Raw genomic sequence first — 21690 nt, 5'->3', positions numbered from 1 at the left:
CCCTAGGGTTAGGGTTAGGATCCCTAGGGTTAGGGGTAGGGTTAGGATCCCTTTATCACCTTGATGGTGGGGGGTGGCTTATCAGTGTGTATTCTTGTTTTTTTCTATTGAAACGCATGCGTTTAAAACGTAACCAAATGCATGTGCTTAAAAACGCATGCGTTTACATAGACAAAAATACGTTTTTTTGCCGCAAAAAACGCATGCGTTTTTTTTGCCGCAAAAAAAACGCCTCTAGAAATTACTACATGTTGCATTTCTGCAACAAAATGCAAGCATAGAAACGACGCATGCGTCGTCAAACGCGGCAAAACGCATACAAAAAAACGCATGCGTTTTTAACCCCTTCCCGACATTTGACGTACTATCCCGTCGAGGTGGGGTGGGCCCCCATGACCGCCGACGGGATAGTACGTCATACGCGATCGGCCGCGCTCACGGGGGGAGCGCGGCCGATCGCGGCCGGGTGTCGGCTGCATATCGCAGCTGACATCCGGCACTATGTGCCAGGAGCGGTCACGGACCGCCCCCGGCACATTAACCCCCGGCACACCGCGATCAAACATGATCGCGGTGTACCGGCGGTACAGGGAAGCATCGCGCAGGGAGGGGGCTCCCTGCGGGCTTCCCTGAGACGATCGGTACAAGGTGATGTACTCACCTCGTACCGAACGTCTTCTCCCTGCAGGCCCCGGATCCAAAATGGCCGAGGGGCTGTATCCGGGTCCTGCAGGGAGCACTTCCGGGTCGGAGCAGGCTGCAGATGAAAGCTGCAGCCTGCTCCGATGAAAGGATGATCGCAGATCTCATAGAGTGCTGTGCACACTATCAGATCTGCGATCTGTGATGTCCCCCCCTGGGACAAAGTAAAAAAGTAAAAAAAAAAATTTCCACATGTGTAAAAAAAAAAAAAAAAAATTCCTAAATAAATAATAATTAAAAAAATATATATTATTCCCATAAATACATTTCTTTATCTAAAAAAAACAAACAAAAACAATAAAAGTACACATATTTAGTATCGCCGCGTCCGTAACGACCCAACCTATAAAACTGGCCCACTAGTTAACCCCTTCAGTAAACACCGTAAGAAAAAAAAAAAAAAAACGAGGCAAAAAACAACGCTTTATTACCATACCGCCGAACAAAAAGTGGAATAACACGCGATCAAAAAGACGGATATAAATAACCATGTTACCGCTGAAAACGTCATCTTGTCCCGCAAAAAACGAGCCGCCATACAGCATCATCAGCAAAAAAATAAAAAAGTTATAGTCCTCAGAATAAAGCGATGCCAAAATAATTATTTTTTCTATAAAATAGTTTTTATCGTATAAAAGCGTCAAAACATAAAAAAATGATATAAATGAGGTATCGCTGTAATCGTACTGACCCGAAGAATAAAACTGCTTTATCAATTTTACCAAGCGCAGAACGGTATAAACGCCTCTCCCAAAAGAAATTCATGAATAGCTGGTTTTTGGTTATTCTGCCTCACAAAAATCGGAATAAAAAGTGATAAAAAATGGTCACGTGTCCGAAAATGTTACCAATAAAAATGTCAACTCGTCCCGCAAAAAAAAAAAAAACTCACATGACTCTGTGGACCAAAATGTGGAAAAATTATAGGTCTCAAAATGTGGAGACGCAAAAACTTTTTTGCTATAAAAAGCGTCTTTTAGTCTGGTTTCACACTTGCGTTTTTATCTGCATGCGTTTTTTAAAAAAACCACATGTGTGAAAAAATGCATGTAAACGCGGTAAAACGCATGCGTTTTTATAGAAAAACACAAGAAAACAAGAAAAAAACAAAAAACCCTAACCCTACCCCTAACCCTACCCTGAAATACGTGGCACTGAAATATACGTTTATATACGTATATAAGTGCCACGATATTTCAGTGGCCACGTATTTCAGTGGCCACGTATTTAAGTGCCACGTATTTCAGTGCCACGTATTTCAGTGCCACGTATTTCAGTGCCACGTATTTACATGCCACGTATTTACGTGCCACGTATTTTTCAGTGCCTGAAATACGTGGCACTGAAATACGTGGCACTGAAATATCGTGGCACTGAAATATCGTGGCACTGAAGTATTTACGTGCCACGTATTTTTCAGTGCCTGAAATACGTGGCACTGAAATACGTGGCACTGAAATATCGTGGCACTGAAATATCGTGGCACTGAAATATCGTGGCACTGAAATACGTGGCACTTAAATACGTGGCACTTAAATACGTGGCTCTTAAATACGTGGCACTTATATACGTGGCACTTATATACGTGGCACTTATGACTGTCAGAAAATGTTCAGTAAACGGTTAGGGGTGAGGTTAGGGGTAGGGTTTCAGGTAGAATTGGGGAGATTCCACTGTTCAGGCACATCAGGGGCTCTCCAAACGCGACATGGCGTCCAATCTCAATTCCAGCCAATTCTGCGTTGAAAAAGTAAAACAGTGCTCCTTCCCTTCCGAGCTCTCCCGTGCGTCCAAAAAGGGGTTTACCCCAACATATGGGGTATCAGCGTACTAGGGACAAATTGAACAACAACTTCTGGGGTCCAAGTTCTCTTGTTATCCTTGGGAAAATAAAAATTTGGGGGGCTAAAAATCATTTTTGTGGGAAAAAAAATATGTTTTATTTTCACGGCTCTGCGTTGTAAACTGTAGTGAAACACTTGGGGGTTCAAAGTTCTCACAACACATCTAGATAAGTTCCTTGGGAGGTCTAGTTTCCAATATGGGGTCACTTGTGGGGGGTTTATACTATTTGGGTACATCAGGGGCTCTGCAAATGCAACGTGACGCCTGCAGACCAATCCATTTAAGTCTGCATTCCAAATGGCGCTCCTTCCCTTCCGAGCTCTGTCATGCGCCCAAACAGTGGTTCCCCCCCACATAGGGGGTATCAGCGTACTCAGGACAAATTGGACAACAACTTTTAGGGTCCAATTTATCCTGATACCCTTGTGAAAATACAAAACTGGGGGCTAAATTTCATTTTTGTGAAAAAAAAAAAAAATTATTTTCACGGCTCTGCGTTATAAACTGTAGTGAAACACTTGGTGGTTCAAAGTTCTCACAACACATCTAGATAAGTTCCTTGGGGGGTCTAGTTTCCAATATGGGGTCACTTGTGGGGGGTTTGTACTGTTTGGGTGCATCAGGGGCTCTGCAAATGCAACGTGACGCCTGCAGACCAATCCATTTAAGTCTGCATTCCAAATGGCGCTCCTTCCCTTCCGAGCTCTGTCCTGCGCCCAAACAATGGTTTACACCCACATATGGGGTATCAGTGTACTCAGGACAAATTGCACAACAATTTTTGGGGTCCAATTTCTTCTCTTACCCTTGGGAAAATAAAAAATTGGGGGTGAAAAGATCATTTTTGTGAAAAAATATGATTTTTTATTTTTACGGCTCTGCATTATAAACTTCTGTGAAGCACTTGGTGGGTCAAAGTGCTCACCACACATCTAGATAAGTTCCTTAGGGGGTCTACTTTCCAAAATGGTGTCACTTGTTAGGGGTTTCAATGTTTAGGCACATCAAGGGCTCTCTAAATGCAACATGGCGTCCCATCTCAATTCCAGTCAATTTTGCATTGAAAAGTCAAATGGCGCTCCTTCCCTTCCGAGCTCTGCCCTGCGCCCAAACAATGGTTTACACCCACATATGGGGTATCAGCGTACTCAGGACAAATTGCACAACAATTTTTGGGGTCCAATTTCTTCTCTCACCCTTGGGAAAATTAAAAAATTGGGGGTGAAAAGATCATTTTTGTGAAAAAATATGATTTTTTATTTTTACGGCTCTGCATTATAAACTTCTGTAAAGCACTTGTTGGGTCAAAGTGCTCACCACACATCTAGATAAGTTCCTTAGGGGGTCTACTTTCCAAAATGGTGTCACTTGTTAGGGGTTTCAATGTTTAGGCACATCAGGGGCTCTCCAAATGCAACATGGCGTCCCATCTCAATTCCAGTCAATTTTGCATTGAAAAGTCAAATGGCGCTCCCTTGCTTCCAAGCTCTGCCATGCGCCCAAACTGTGGTTTACCCCCACATATGGGGTATCAGCGTACTCAGGACAAATTGTACAACAACTTTTGGGGTCTATTTTCTCCTGTTACCCTTGGTAAAATAAAACAAATTGGAGCTGAAATAAATTTTGTGTGAAAAAAAGTTAAATGTTCATTTTTATTTAAACATTCCAAAAATTCCTGTGAAACACCTGAAGGGTTAATAAACTTCTTGAAAGTGGTTTTGAGTACCTTGAGGGGTGCAGTTTTTAGAATGGTGTCACACTTGGGTATTTTCTATCATATAGACCCGTCAAAATGACTTCAAATGAGATGTGGTCCCTAAAAAAAAATGGTGTTGTAAAAATGAGAAATTGCTGGTCAACTTTTAACCCTTATAACTCCGTCACAAAAAAAAATTTTGGTTCCAAAATTGTGCTGATGTAAAGTAGACATGTGGGAAATGTTATTTATTAAGTATTTTGTGTGACATATGTCTGTGATTTAAGGGCATAAAAATTCAAAGTTGGAAAATTGCGAAATTTTCAAAATTTTCGCCAAATATTCGTTTTTTTCACAAATAAACGCAAGTTATATCGAAGAAATTTTACCACTAACATGAAGTACAATATGTCACGAGAAAACAATGTCAGAATCGCCAAGATCCGTTGAAGCGTTCCAGAGTTATAACCTCATAAAGGGACAGTGGTCAGAATTGTAAAAATTGGCCCGGTCATTAACGTGCAAACCACCCTTGGGGGTGAAGGGGTTAATGTTAAATATAGGGAAAAAACGCATGCGTTTTTTTGCGCTAAAACGCAGCGGCAAAAATCGTAAATGTGAAACCAGCCTAACGCTTTTGTTTTGACATTATCTAGGATAGTGGTTCTGTATAATGAGCAGGGGGACGTGTTTTATTAGGGGAGGGGTGTGTTTAGGTCAGAGGAGTGGCGGAGTGTAATTTTTAAAAGAATAACTTAATGTGTGTACCTTTCGGCAGCCAATTAGGGTTCAGGAACCATCCACAATGTCATGACCCAAGGGCTTCTGTGACTGGCTGCCGAAGTCACATGTCCCTCTCCATATAAAAAGTGGACATCTTGCTTTGCTGGTGCCATTTTCTCAGTGTAACAGTGCAGAGGGGCCGCTCCTGCTGCTGCTACAAGTGAACTTGTCCTTTAGTTACATAGGATCCTGTCCTATGTGAAATCGATCTTCCAGCATCTAACTAGATTGTGCTAATAGTGTTGTGCAGGCAGGAGTCCACATTTCGAATTCAAAATAATTCGGTCTAAAACTGTGTTGCAGTCGGGAATCAGGAGGCAACATTTGCTGATCAAAATTGTTAGGGCTAATAGTGTTGTTCAGGCACACTATCTAAGAAAATAAATAGTGATTGTTCGTTTAGTGACAGGTGACTGACCAGTTTGGGCCTAAGGTTGTGAAACAGTTGGTTAAAACAAGGGAAGAGTACACACAACATGAGGGGGAAAAACTGAGGTCGTGGTGGAAGTGGGAATAGGCTTAGTGTTCGATGTGTACGTGGGTTAGGGGTTAATGCTACTGAAAGCGCAACTGAATAAACACCGTCTCATCCTATCCAAAGACAACTGACAACATCTGTTACTGGACAGGCTACTTCACTCCCTTTCTTTGGCAGCCGTACAGCGGAACGCCTTGTAGATGTGTCATCGCTGAAGAGGACAGACCTCCATTCCTGCCTCTATTTGAGTTTTGTATATATAGAGAAAACAACAGAGCTCTTCATCTTCTTTGCATATCAGCTGGATGCAGGATAGATGAATGAACTGCCGTGGGCGCCAACATTTTTCGCTGGTGTGCTCAGCAGTAGTAGACAAAATTTGAGAAATTCGGCATGTCCAAATGGAAGTTGATAAAAGTAAAAGGTCTTTATTGAGAATCCATAAAACCACGAACTAGTTTAGGTAATATATTAAAAACTTCTGACACGTTTCTGGCAACCGCCATTAGTCATAGTCAGAAATGCTTCTGAAGTTTTTAATATATTACCTGAACTAGTTCATGGTTTAATGGATTCTCAATAAAGACCTTTTACTTTTATCACCTTCTGTTTGGACGTGCTGAGTTTCTCAAATTTTGTCTATTTGAGCCTTGTTCTGCATCATGATAGCCTATGAAATCAGTGGTGTGAGGTAAATGAGCACCTAGACATTGCCATGAAGAGGCCTTCATGAGAAAATATCACACCAGTCTTCCTCAGGACATTAGCGACCGCTGATTGTTAGCTACTTGAGCCCTGTAACCAATGTCAGCCAATCTCTGGAAGACCCAGTATCAACACCACTGGAACAGCTCCAGAATGGAAAATTAGTAAGAGAGGTTTTTATTTTCTATTGTATTATGGGCTGACGGAGCAGTGACAACCCCTTTAATGCAACTTCTAGTGTTGCATTATTGTTTTTGAAGTTTCCCTTAATGGCAGATCCTGGGGAGAAAAGATGATCGAGTGCAAAAGGAAGAGGATGACCTAAGTACAACATGCAGCTAGCTCTCTTGCCTACACTATGTATGAGGATTCTGGGGGGAAAGCGTTGATTAGGAACACTTCGACAACGGTCTACTTTTCTTAGATGGTTCAAAGAGAAGATAATGCTGCTCTGTAGCAGCTCTCCCTACACTCACAGAGCCGGCTCAGGGACCTTCTTCTCTAGCTTTCTCCATACTGATTAGATGAAGCACAGATCCAGGCTTTGACTCCGTGACAGACTCTATGGGGGCTTCTCTACAGTGCATGAAGACTGAATGCTCTAGTATAACTAGCCGCGCAGAACCGCAGACCTGTATTCAACTCGCACCCCAGTATCTGAGGTTTGTCAGTGCCCTAAGCACTTGCTCATTCTAGCCTGATGGTCAACTTACATTTTTTGTTTCCTGAACTCTGCATAACATTAAAATAAATACGGTACTGAATGAGTTAAATATGTTGCTAATCCAGAAATTAAAGCCAATACTGATTCTCCAGCTAAACCTCACCAATCTAGGTGGTGCCTAAGAGATTGAGAATTTGGTCCATTCACTATCAAATGGAAATAAGATTATTAAAACTACAGTGGCCATTTAATATGAGCCAAGAGGAAGAGAAACACATTGATAAAATGCTTCCTCTTGAATTTCCTGGGACTTTTCTGCCATGTGGAGGTAGAGGTAGGTGAAAAAATAAATTGAAAGCATTGATAAGTCAGTGTTTGGAATAACAAAGACTTATTAGAAAGTAATATGAGGTCAGTGCAGTTACATTTGAGCTGTTGGATTCTCTAGTGGGGTGTAATGTCTGGAGAGAGCTGACAACTCCTGAGGGAGTCTACATTCGCCATTCACCTGTCTATGACAACTTCTAAATATCAGCTCTGGATACTGACACCAAGTAACGCTGCACCCCTGAAGACTCTGTCAGCCTATTGTAACACTACAGGATGGAAGAGCTAGTTATGAAAGATATGAGGAGCCCATATAGTGATTACATGTAAGAGTGGTGGACTGTACTATCAGGCTCCTGTCCTTGAAGACAACAATCGTGTTGTAATGTAGTGGGAATAAAGAGTTGTGTCTTTTACATAGATAAATTGTGATATGGTAATGTAAGAGTGTGCTAAGTAATGTTAGCGTAATATAATGTGTAGTAATGTTTAGGATACAGTGTAGAATGAGGTTAGGATATAGGACATAAGATAGGTAGTAATATAGTGACTATAGGGTAGGACAGACTTTGGTAAGCACTATAAGTATAATGTGTTTTGACGCAAAGTGAATATAATGCATAATGTATAGTGTAAGATAAGTGATATCATATATGCTGTTATGAGGATGATCGGCCCAGTTACATATTGTAGGGATAGACATAGTGAAAGTTGGGACTAGCCCATAGTGATAGAGACAAGTCCCAGTAAAAAAAAGGGTCTGTTTCCTGTTAGATAATTAGATAGGGAAGTACAGTAACCAAGGTCAAGTGCAGTGGGCTCCTGCTTTCAGCAATCTATTGTTCGGGGCAGTGAGAAGCCATACTGGAATCCCTTGCAGAGATTCCTGCCATGTCCGGAGCTCAAGGCTCGATAATGGTACTGCGAGGCATGCCTTATCCTCTGGCGTAAAGTGAAGGTAGAGGATCCCCGTTGTAGTCCAGGGGGAACAGATAGTAATGCTGAAAATGTGCTCTATTAAGGAAACAAGGAATAAGAAGTGTTGTGCCTGAAACTGTTCCAATCGGATGAGCTTGAACTGTCCAATAAACTTGTGTGTGTTGAAATGAACTGGGTGTCCCTGAGTTATGTGGAGTGGCTTCTGAAGATGGAGGCTCTGAAACAGCGGAGACCTGTGGCCAGTGGCGTAGGAAGGGGGGTGCGGAAGGGGCGGGCCGCCCCGGGCGGCACAATGCCGGGGGCGGCTCCGACCCAGAGAGGAGGAGGAAGAAAAAAAAAAAAAGAGAGACGCGGGCCCTTTAAATCTTCGGGCGGCGCCGACCGCCGCCACGACCAGGCCCCCCCCTCCCGGTGCCAGCGCTGGCATTGGGCCCCCCTTCTAATACTCACCTCTCCTGGTTCCTGCGGCAGCGTCTTCAGCGCCCTCTGACTCTGCGACGTCTCAGGGCAGAGGGTGCGATGACGTCATCACTGCGCGCTCAGCCTCTCTGTCCTGAGCGTTGCAGAGCCGGAGAGACGCTGAGTGCACGGGACCTGCGCTGGGAACGGGAGAGGTGAGGATTTTACTTTTTTTTTTTTTTTTCTTTATGTCTGACTCAGACAGACTGGGGGCAATATGCTGGAGACAGACTCGGGGCAATATGCTGGAGACACACTGGGGGCAATGCTGGACACTGGGGCAGATTGCTGGGGGCAATGCTGGACACTGGGGCAGATTGCTGGACACACTGGGGGCAATGCTGGACACTGGGGCAGATTGCTGGACACACTGGGGGCAATGCTGGACACACTGGGGGCAATGCTGGACACTGGGGGCAATGCTGGACACACTGGGGGCAGATTGCTGGACGCACTGGGGGCAGATTGCTGGACGCACTGGGGGCAGATTGCTGGACACACTGGGGGCGATGCTGGACGCACTGGGGGCGATGCTGGACACACTGGGGGCAATGCTGGACATACTGGGGGCAATGCTGAACACTGGGGCAGATTGCTGGACACACTGGGGGCAATGCTGGACACTGGGGCAGATTGCTGGACACACTGGGGGCAATGCTGGACACTGGGGCAGATTGCTGGACACATTGGGGGCAATGCTGGACGCACTGGGGGCAGATTGCTGGACACACTGGGGGCAATGCTGGACACACTGGGGCAGATTGCTGGACACACTGGGGGCAATGCTGGACACACTGGGGGCAATGCTGGACACTGGGGCAGATTGCTGGACACACTGGGGGCAATGCTGGACACTGGGGCAGATTGCTGGACACACTGGGGGCAATGCTGGACACACTGGGGGCAATGCTGGACACTGGGGGCAATGCTGGACACTGGGGCAGATTGCTGGACACACTGGGGGCAATGCTGGACACTGGGGCAGATTGCTGGACACACTGGGGGCAATGCTGGACACTGGGGGCAATTCTGGACACTGGGGGCAATGCTGGACACTGGGGCAGATTGCTGGACACACTAAGGCAATGCTGGACACACTGGGGCAATGCTGGACACTGCGCCTGTGCGGCCGCCCTGCTTGTGAATCCCAGCCCCGCACTCTGCATAATGCATAACACACTGTGGGGCTGGGATTACCAAGGTGGGTGGCCGCACAGGCGCAGTCTGCAAGCCTGGTTGTGACGTCAGACGGCCAGAGCTCTCTGCGCCAAACAGCGATACACAGCGCAGGCACCGGATTTCATGGGTAAACAGCGCTGAGGGGGAGGTGCCCGGCATTGAGTGACGGCAATGGGGGGGGGGGGACGCCAAACTCGGAATCAGCCCCGGGCGGCAAAAGCTCTAGCTACGCCAGTGCCTGTGGCCTACAAATGAGTGTGATACACCCCACACCTGAGAGCACATTGGGACTGGAACACGATTTTCCTGTAAAGCTACAGGGAGTTATGGAGCAGCAGCTTGTCCATGGCTATAGTCCTCGGTCACCTTACATACACATGCAGGAAATCTAGAATACCTGGTAATCCAACAATGAGTAAAAGTAGCTCCAGTGTCTGATCTTTTGAGGCTCCATTTACAACCAGGAGCGATTTATTTATTAAGGGACAGTGAATACAGCACTTGTGCTTTGTCAAATGAGAAATAAGAGAAGCTGTACACGCGCACATTTTAAAATGCGCGCGTCTCCTGCCTCCCGTGACGTCACGGCTTGTGATTGGTCGCGTCGCCCATGTGACCGCGACGCGACCAATCACAAAGCCGGAACGTAATTTTAAAATACTGAATGCCTAGAAGGACCTGAAAATTACGTCACGGCTTGCTGTGATTGGTCGCGTCGCGGCCACATGGGCGGCACGCGACCAATCAGAAGCCGTGACGTCACGGAAGGAAGGAAAAGCGCGCATTTTAAGCAAAGAAGGCTCCCGGTTCCCTCGGTGAGGTCCAGGCTGCGTCGGAGAGGTGAGTATAGCAATATTTTTTATTTTAATTCTTTATTTTACACATTAATATGGATCCCAGGGCCTGAAGGAGAGTTTCCTCTCCTTCAGACCCTGGGAACCATCAGGGATACCATCCGATACTTGAGTCCCATTGACTTGTATTGGTATCGGGTATCGGTATCGGATTGGATCCGATACTTTGCCGGTATCGGCCGATACTTTCCAGTATCGGACGGTATCGCTCAACACTAGCCATCATTGATTCCAGCGAATCTTGCGTTTAAAAAGTCAAATGGTGCTCCCTCCCTTCCAAGCCCTGACGTGCACCCAAACAGTGGTTTACCCTCACATATGGGGTACCAGCACACTCAGGACAAACTGGGCAACTATTGGGGTCCAACTTCTCCTGTTACCCTTATGAAAATAAAAAATTGCTTGCTAAAACATAATTTTGCGTTCAAAGTGCTCACCACATGTCTAGATAAGTTCCTTGGGGGGTCTAGTTTCCAAAATGGGGTCACTTGTGGGGGGTTTCTACTGTTTAGGCACATCAGGGGCTCTGCAAACGTAACATGATGCCCGCAGACCATTCCATCAAAGTCTGCATTCCAAAACGTCACTACTTCCCTTCCGAGCCCCGACGTGTGCCCAAACAGTGGTCCCCCCCACATATGGGGTATCAGCATACTCAGGACAAACTGGACAACAACTTTTGGGGTCCAATTTTAGCTGTGTTGTGAAAATAAAAAATTGAGGGCTAAAAAATAATTTTTGAGGAAAGAAAAATGATTTTTTATTTTCACGGCTCTGCGTTATAAACTTCTGTGAAGCACTTGGGGGTTTAAAGTGGTCACCGCACATCTAGATTAGTTCCATGGGAGGTCTAGTTTCCAAAATGGGGTCACATGTGGGGGAGCTCCAATGTTTAGTCACACAGGGGCTCTCCAAACACGACATGGTGTCCGCTAACGATTGGAGCTAATTTTTCATTCAAAAAGTCAAATGACGCTCCTTCCCTTCCGAGCCTTGCCGTGTGCCCAAACAGTGGTTTACCCCCACATGTGAGGTATCAGTGTACTCAGGAGAAATTGCCCAATAAATTTTAGGATCCATTTTATCCTGTTGCCCATGTGAAAATGAAAAATTTGAGGCTAAAAGAAATTTTTAGTGAAAAAAAAGTACTTTTTCATTTTTGCAGATCAATTTGTGAAGCATCTGGGGGTTCAAAGTGCTTGCTATGCATCTAGATAAGCTCCTTGGGGGGTCTAGTTTACAAAATGGGGTCACTTGTGGGGGAGCTCCAATGTTTAGGCACACAGGGGCTCTCCAAATGCGACATGGTGTCCGCTAAAGATTGGAGCCAATTTTTTATTGAAAAAGTCAAATGGCGCTCCTTCCCTTCCGAGCCCTGTCGTGCGCCCAAACAGTGGTTCCCCCCCATATGGGGTATCGGCATACTCAGGACAAATTTTACAATAATTTTTGGGGTCCAGTTTCTCTTTTTACCCTTGGGAAAATAAAAAAATTGTTGCTAAAAGATCATTTTTGTGACTAAAAAGTTAAATGTTCATTTTTTCCTTCCATGTTGCTTCTGCTGCTGTGAAGCACCTGAAGGGTTAATAAACTTCTTGAATGTTGTTTTGAGCACCTTGAGGGGTGCAGTTTTTAGAATGGTGTCACTTTTGGGTATTTTCAGCCATATAAACCCCTCAAACTGACTTCAAATGTGAGGTGGTCCCTAAAAAAATGGTTTTGTAAATTTCGTTGTAAATATGAGAAATCGCTGGTCAAATTTTAACCCTTATAACTTCCTAGCAAAAAAAATGTTGTTTCCAAAATTGTGCTGATGTAAAGACATGTAGACATGTGGGTAATGTTATTTATTAACTATTTTGTGTCACATAACTCTCTCGTTTAAACAGAATAAAAATTCAAAATTTGAAAATTGTGAAATTTTCACCAAATTTACATTTTTTTCACAAACGCAAAAATTATCGACCTAAATTTACCACTAACACGAAGCCCAATATGTCATGAAAAAACAATCTCAGAACCGCTAGGATCCGTTGAATCGTTCCTGAGTTATTACCTCATAAAGGGACACTGGTCAGAATTGCAAAAAAGGCCAGGTCATTAAGGTCAAAATAGGCTGGGTCATGAAGGGGTTAAAATACTTGAGGTCATGTTGCCTTAGCTGAAGGAGGATATGCCCTTGAAATGGGTGTTTCAACAAGATAATGACCCTAAACACCCCAGTAAACGAGCAAAATCTTGGTTGCAGTCCAACAAAATTGAGGTTCTAGAGTGGCCAGCCCAAGCCCCAGACCTTAATCCGATAGAACACTTGTGGGGTGACATCAAAAATGCCATTTCTGAGGCAAAACTAGCAAATTGTGGGATGTAGTCCAAGCATCCTGGGCTGAAATAACAGTTGACAGGTGCCAGAAGTTGGTTGACTCTATGCAATATAGATGTGAAGCAGTTCTAAAAAAAAACTGTGGGTATACAACTAAATATTAGGTTAGTAATTCACAAGAATGCCAAATACTCAAAAATAGTACATATTGTGAGTTTGTAAATGCAAATGCAGACACGGATATTTTTTTACAACAACCCACCGTTCAGTTTTTGTTATTTTCTGTAAAGTAGTTAAAAATTATATACATTTCTCTTCATGTTTTGAATTAGAAACAGGGTGTCAGGGTGCCGTGTTCCCAATGAAGGAAATAAAAACTAGTATAAAGATTTTATGATTAACTCATGTTTTTGAACAGTCTGCTATAATTTTGAACACTACTGTATATATTTGAAGACAAACTCGCAAAATACATATAAGCGGACAAATATTTACAGTCATAAACACTGGCATACATAGATATACACATGCACACACAGACACATTTGAAATATTTTTAATATGAGGAAGCTGGCAACAAGCCTCGCTCACCAGCCTGTCTCCCAGCCAGCATCTCTGGCACGTGAAAATGGAGGGCATACTGCTTGATGATCATCGCTTTCACAGACATGGTTGGGCATAGAGCACTGCACAGTCGTGTCTGCTAGTAGTGACGCGGCCGGACCGGTACTGCGCCTTTAATTTTGCTTGTGTGGCCGCATCACTACTAGCACACACAGCCGCCTAGTGCACTGAGCACGGCCATGCCTGTTTAAGTGACGGTCATCGAGCAGTGCTGAAGAAATAGGTGGCCCGGCGCAGCTGCCAGGGGACATGGATGTTGGTGATGTAGTGTCCCCGACAGCGAGTTGCCCCCCCTTTGACCCAAGCACTGACACTTGCCTGGGTGCGTTGGGTGCTGACGCCGGCTCTGCTGCAAGTCATGGGATCTGGGAATGCGAGTAGAATCGTTTTCCTTTTTTTTAAATTTGCTGGACAAGAGCTGCAGAACAGGGGCATTATTGCTGAAAGAAGCCTAGGATAGGGCACATTATACAAAAGAAAGGGATGTATATTACTGGAAGAGGCCCAGGATGGGGGCATTATATCAGAATGGGGGGACATATATTACTGGAAGGGGCCCAGGATGGGGGGCATTATACCAGAATGGGGGGACATATATTACTGGAAGGGGCACAGGATGGGGGGCATTATACCAGAATGGGGGGCATTATACCAGAATGGGGGACATATATTACTGGAAGGGGCCCAGGATGGGGGGCATTATACCAGTCTCGAGAATTTATATTACTGAAAGTGGCTCACAATGGAGCACTATATTACGATGGGAGACATGTATTACTGGAAGGGGCCCAGGATGGGGGGCATTATACCAGAATAGGGGACATATATTACTGGAAGGGGCCCAGGATGGGGCATTATACCAGAATGGGGGACATATATTACTGGAAGGGGCACAGGATGGGGGGCATTATATTAGAATGGGGGACATATATACTGGAAGGGGCCCAGGATGGGGGCATTATACCAGAATGAGGGGGACATATATTACTGGAAGGGGCCCAGGATGGGGGGGCATTATACCAGAATAGGGGGACATATATTACTGGAAGGGGCCCAGGATGGGGGGCATTATACCAGAATAGGGGGACATATATTACTGGAAGGGGCCCAGGATGGGGGGCATTATACCAGAATGGGGGACATATATTACTGGAAGGGGCCCAGGATGGGGGGCATTATACCAGAATGGGGGGACATATATTACTGGAAGGGGCCCAGGATGGGGGGCATTATACCAGAATGGGGGACATATATTACTGGAAGGGGCCCAGGATGGGGGGCATTATACCAGAATGGGGGACATATATTACTGGAAGGGGCCCAGGATGGGGGGCATTATACCAGAATGGGGGGACATATATTACTGGAAGGGTCCCAAGATGAGAAGCATTATACCAGTCTCGAGAATATATATTACTGAAAGTGGCTCACGATGGAGCACTATATCACGATGTGGGACATGTATTACTGGAATGGTCCGAGAATGGGGGCATTATATCACGATGGGGGACATTACAACAGGAAGGGGCCCATGATGGAGGACATTAGGACATTATACCAGGAAAGGAAGACATTATTTCAAAAGGGGATGGAAATATTATATCAGTATGGGAAACATTAATACAGGAAGGGGCCAGGGTGGAATACATTATTACAAGGAGGGTCCAAGATGGGAGACATTATTAGATGTAAGGAGCACAGGATGCGAGACATTAGGGCAGGAAGGGGCCAGGTTCAGAGACATTATTACAGGATGAGGGACATTGTTACATGCATGAGAGGCCTAACATGTACAGTTGTGCTCAAAAGTTTACATACCCTGGCAGATAGCTGATAACAGCTGACCGGTAGGTGTGCCAGGTATCAGACCTCCACCGATCTGTTAGTTGTAAGCAAGACTGTCATCAATATCAAAGAAGTAGACAAATCTTTTAATGCAAAAAAAAAAATCTCTAATTATTGTAAGCAATACATAGAAACAATGTCAGAACTCACCTGGAAAATTAATAAACGGACTTAAAATCAGGTATATATTAAGCTTGAAGGACACCTAGTGAGCAAGACAGGAATTACAACATACTAACTAGAAATGTATTCAAAGGTTTAGCAAAATTGGATCACAAGTTTCTCACTGTTGTTGTGGAACAGTAAAAACAAAATCTCTACGTAAAAGCCTACATACAGATAAAAAAAAAGGTACAGAGTTATATAAAGTAATGTATCAGAACAGAGGTAAATAATAGAGATAAGCAGATCAGGATAACCGAGGAGTCAAATTTCCTGAAATTTGTGATTTCCTGAGATCTCAACTTGAGCATGCGCCGCCTCTGGCAGCCACTTTTTGAAAGTCAACTGTAGTGAAATCTACGGGAAAGAGCCCAGGGCCTGCAGCATAATCCCAACACGGACGCCACCGGCCTCATACGACCCTGCTTTTCCATAGCTTTGCCCCCTGGTAAGATACTTTTGGATTATAAGACGTTTTCCTCCCAAATTTTTGTGGAAAAAAGTGCGTACCGAAAAATGCGGTATGCATGGTGATGCCTCCTCTTAGTATGCACCTGCACACACCAGTTTTCTGTTTGCCTTCAGCCTAGGAGAGGATTCACATTAGGATAGGCTCCCAGCAATGAAGGTCACCTTCCCGTGGCTGCTGGGCATGCATGTATTGGCCAAATTATGGATTAAGTATCTTAGTATTTTCCTATTTTCTAGTGCAGTAATGAAATTCAAATGTCATAGATTTCATTTTTACATGCTAGAGCACTACAGAAAGCAACTTTATTTGTTAGTTATGTACAGAAATGGCTACTCTTAGTATGCACCTGTACACACCAGTTTTCTGTTTGGAAGTGACGGCCAGTCTTTTGATATTTATACATAGGTTCTCTGACTGAGCACTCCACCCATCAATCCGTGGCAGTTTTAATTACAGCATCCTGCCTACCCATAAAAATGGTTCACAGCAGGGACAGACTGGGACTGAAATTCAGCCCTGGCATTTGAAAACACACAGGCCCATGCTCTCCTCTCCTCTAAGCACCAGATGGGGATATATTACTAATATTACACTGGATGGAGGAAAGCAAGATTTACTACAAGACCAATATTTCTAATAATACCAATAATATTGTGATACAAGATTAAATTATTATAATATCACAATTATAATGTTGCAATATTACACATTATGATACCCCTCTCATGACCCCCCCACAAAGTATGATGACCCCACACATTGCGATTGCCCCACAAACCTTATACAAAGTATGATGCCCCACAGCACCTCATACAGTAAGATTGTCACAATTCCCCATACAATATGGTTTCCATCACAGCCTCCAATATAGAATGAGTGGCACCACATACCCCCACACAGTATGATGTCCAACACAGGCCCTATATAAAGTGTTATGTCCACCAAAGCCTCCCAGTACAGTATGACCCCACAGCCACATACAAGTATCATGTCCCCCATAACCATCCCATACAGTATGATGGTCACCACAGCCCCCTACATAGTATAATGTACCCCATAGACCTTCACACAGTAAAATGTCCACCACAGCCACCCCATACACTATGATGGCCATCAAAACCACCCTACACCTACACGGTAAGATGGTCCCCCCAGAGCCAACCCACACAGTATGATAGATCCTCCTTACACAATGATGATCCCCATTACCTCAATACTGTATGACTGTACCCAACAGTCCCCTATATAGTATGATAGTCCACCTCACAGCCCCCTATATATTATGATGGTCCCTCCAAAAGCCCCATATATTGTATGACGATCCCCCCAACACCCTCATACAGTATGATCTACCCCACAGCTCCTTATATATTATGATGGTACACCTCACAGCCCCTATATAGAATGATGGTACCCCCAACAACCTCTGATGTAGTATGATGGTTCACCTAACAACCCCTTATATAGTATGACAGTCTACCTCACAGTCCTCATATAATATGATGCCCCCCAATACGTATGTGAGAACTAATATGTCTACTATATGTGCACACAAACCTTTCAGACTTTCAGAGGTTATTTCCAATGGATAGGGATTTTTTTCAGGGAATCCCCTTGGACAGACTCCTCTTCTAACCACCAACAGAGAGCCTGAAGAGTAATTGTCCAGTCCGAAATCCTTGCAACAGAAAAAAAACTGACGAGGTTGGGAATGGAATTGAATACATGACAACTGGAATGCATAACATCCAGGTGCCTAGAACAGACATTGCCTTCCTTAAATAAACTTGGGGATTTAAAATAAGGTCAAAAATACAAAAAAATATTCTTTCCATTTTTCTCGTTGAAAGAAGAGATGTTAGAATGTGATATTACAATACAGTGCCAACAAAATATTTAAACCTTTTCAGGATTATTATTGACTTTATTATGGTGACACTTCAACCGGAGAAAAAATTGTCTTGACCAAATTTGGTCTACCAAGTCTAGACTTGACTTTCCTAACACCAGAAATTCATCAAAATGAAACGTAAAAACTAAGACCCCAATAGATCAAGACCAGTGATTTTCTCACCATGCTTGATGAGGTGGCATAGTAGAGTCAAACTCTCCCGGTTCATGAAGAGATGTTGTGTGCCTCTGCCACACCAGAAATCTTACTCCAGTCAGGGACGAGTGAAGTGTCGGGCATAGGGAATGTCACAGTTCGTCATGAATTAAATGAGCAGTTGCCTGTCCCAGTTACATGCATTTGGGCAGAGCAGGTAGAAACTGATATGAAAATGGCAAGTTACAAAAATTTTCACATCTCAAAGTTGTGACAAAATTTTGCAACTTTTCAAAGTTTTTCAAACACATTTGGAGCTTTGATGAAACTGGGTCTATGTTCTTTTTATCTGATGTGAGCAGACCATTCAGCTAGAATTTTAGTAAGTACCAGAGGTGAAATGGAAATCCCAAAGGGAATTCCCTCAATTTGAAATATTTGACACCTCCTTCCATTTTAATTGCCACCCTCAGTTTTTTTGTATCAATTTTGAATATTAGGGGCTTTGCTAACAAGTGACTGAGATCTTTGACTGCAATGAAGCAACATAGATACAGAATGTTTATCAATGATTAACCTCTTCGAGACCGACAACTGTGCATAAACATCGGCGCTAAGAGGGATCTGTGCAGCTCCGATGTTTATGAGCAGTCGGTGGTCTTGCAGCGCTCAGGACCCCAGGGTCCTGCAATCGCTACGATTCCTGTGCAGAGTGGTAGCTCTGACAGGTGACATCATCAGGTCCCAATGATGTTGGATCAGGTCCAAATGATGTTTACCCTTTACTATCTTCTGGATGTTGCGATAGTGGCATTTAGAAGTTAGCAGAGGGAGACTACTGCTATTCTCACCTCTCCAACACCCCTTGTGATAAGATCTGATCACATCACAGGGGATCCCACGTTGTCCTGGCAGCCGGAGGTCACGTGATGACTTCCGGGTCTGCCTGCTACAGTGGCTTGTAGCCAGCAGCTGAGTCTAACAAGCGAACTGTCTGTGTAACACTGTCAGCTCTAGGCTCTAATACAATGCAATACATGTGTATTGCATTCTATGAGGCCAGTGATCAGAGAAATAAAAATTGAAGTTCCATACAGGGACTAAGTAAAAACAAAAGTATAAAAAAAAAAATGTTTTAAAACTATTATTAAAAAAAAAAAAAAATCACAAAAAAACGAAAAAATAGTAAACCAATAATTACATATATTTATGTAAAAACAAAAAAGTACAAATATTTAGTATCACTGCGTCCGGAACGGTCTGACCTATAAAACTTTCACACTAGTTAAAGTGCTTCAGTGCACACAGTAAAAAAAATAAACATGGTGCAAAAACCTTTGCTTTTTCATCATGCCGATGAACAAAAAGTAGAATAAAACAATCAAAAAGTCAAATTGAAATAAAAATGGTAGCAATGAAAATATAAAAAAATAAGCTGCCATAGAGCTCCAACAGCAGAAAAATAAAAAAAAATTATCGCTCTCCAAATAAAGCGATGCAAAAACAATTATTTTTTCTATAAAATAGCTTTTATTGTGAAAAAGCAGCATAAACATAAACTATATAAACATGGTATCGCTGTAATAGTACTGACCTGAATAATAAAACTGCCTTATCAATTTTACCACACGCGGAACAGCAATAAAAAAAACCCCTAAAAACAATTCTTGAATTGATTGGTTTGATTATTCTGTCTCCCAAAAATCAGAATAGAAAGCGATCAAAAAATGTCATGTGCCCAAAAATGGTACCAATAAAAATGTCAACTTGTGCAAAAAGCAAGTCATCACATGACTGTTGGCCGAAATATGGAAAAATTATAGCTCTCAAAATATGGTGATGCCTTTGCAATAAAAAGAGTCTTTTAGTGTGTGACAGCTGCCAAAAATAAAATCCTGATATAAATCTGGTATCGCTGTGATCGTAACCAACGCAAAGAATAAAGTCGCCTGATCACTTATACTGCACGAGGAACAGTGTAAAAAAATAAATAAAACAAATTTATTTATTTATCATCTGATGCTGATTTGTTAATTTTGCCTGCCAAAGATCGCAGTAAGGCTCGGCGTACATATATCCTGAGCCCTGCGCTGAGCGCTTACACTGGGGTTTCCGTGTAAATCTACGTGATTCAGTCGGAACCTCGGAGAAAAATTACCTATAACGAGGCAGATGGAGGCACTGTGGACGCCATCTTATCTGTAATCCGGCGGTGTCCATCTTTTCAGTCATACATAAAAGCGTGGTCCGCTGAACAGAGGTCAGATGGAATCCAGAGTAACTCTGCTGCCTCACTATAGTGAATGGATCCCTCAGGGATTTCATTTGAATCACATCACTCAGAGATTTAGATGGAAACGCAAAGTGCTCAGCGTAGAGTGCCGGATAACTGATCCCAAACGTTATGTAAAATGTTCCCAATAAAAGCTTCAACTCAATCCACAAAAAACAAAAAGCCCTCACTCAGGTCCATCATCTGTTAACGGAAATATAGGGGGCTTCTATGTTAGTGGTTGTACAAAGGCTCTGGAAAAGCGCTATGGCTCCATAACCCTCTAAAATAAATTCAGCAAATTTTCTAAATCTAAATGCAACCTCCCTTCTGAGACCAGTGTGCTTGATCCACATTCAGCATCCACGTTTGACATTTCTGTAGTGATGAGAGCCCACCAAATTTACAGACGCATGTCTGCAGAAGCACTGGTCATTACAGTGTATTGGTCACTACAACGGAAGTTTGCAATTTTTCACTCATCAACATGAGTTGCTGAGCTGCTTGTTTCTGGAAAACACATATGGAGTCAAACTCGTCACTACATCTGGAGATAAATTCCAAAAAGGGTGTAACTTCCAAAATGGGGTCACTTAAGGGGGATTCTGCTTTTCTGGCATATAGTGGCTCTGTATATGGAGTCGGAAACTATTCTATAATAATTTGTTCTCTAAGAGTCAAATAGCGCTCTGATCCTCCAGAGTCTCACTGTGAGGCTAAGTAGTACTGTACAGCCTCATTGTACAAAGTAAACCTGATATGCACAAAATCATATATAAAGTATTCCCCTGGCGTTATACGTATAGGACAAGATAAAGAAATAAATAACCTGCTCATAAACGATAATATGTGAGCACTCTGCAAATGAAGAGCAAGCATGTACAGATAGGTCAACTGGCCTACCCAGAGGGAAGAGGCCTGATACCGAAGGTGCAAAATCAAACATGATGGCTTATCTGTTTAGATGTGCTGCTCCAGATTGGATAGATGGTGCCAAGTTCAATCACGACGCGTTTCCCCAATGACTGGGTTCATCAGGAGATGAAAAGGTACTGGCTCACGGCCGATGATCAGTGTCCTGTGGATGAGGCGGCTTGCATTCTACAATCCGCACTGACGGCTTTTACTGAATGCATAAAAGTGTGTCTGCTTTCTCATTCTGTCACTTTTTTTTTCCAATAATTTTTTATTGAAGTTTCAAATTTTTCAAAGGGTGGGAAGGGGAAATATGGGGAATCAGGGAAAAGGGAAGGGGGAAAGAGGGAAAAAGGAATAAGGAGGAAAAAAAAAGGGATAGACAGGCAAACACAC

Source organism: Ranitomeya variabilis, chromosome 3, assembly GCF_051348905.1.
Source record: "Ranitomeya variabilis isolate aRanVar5 chromosome 3, aRanVar5.hap1, whole genome shotgun sequence".
Classification (NCBI taxonomy): domain Eukaryota; kingdom Metazoa; phylum Chordata; class Amphibia; order Anura; family Dendrobatidae; genus Ranitomeya; species Ranitomeya variabilis.
This window is presented reverse-complemented; position numbering follows the sequence as displayed.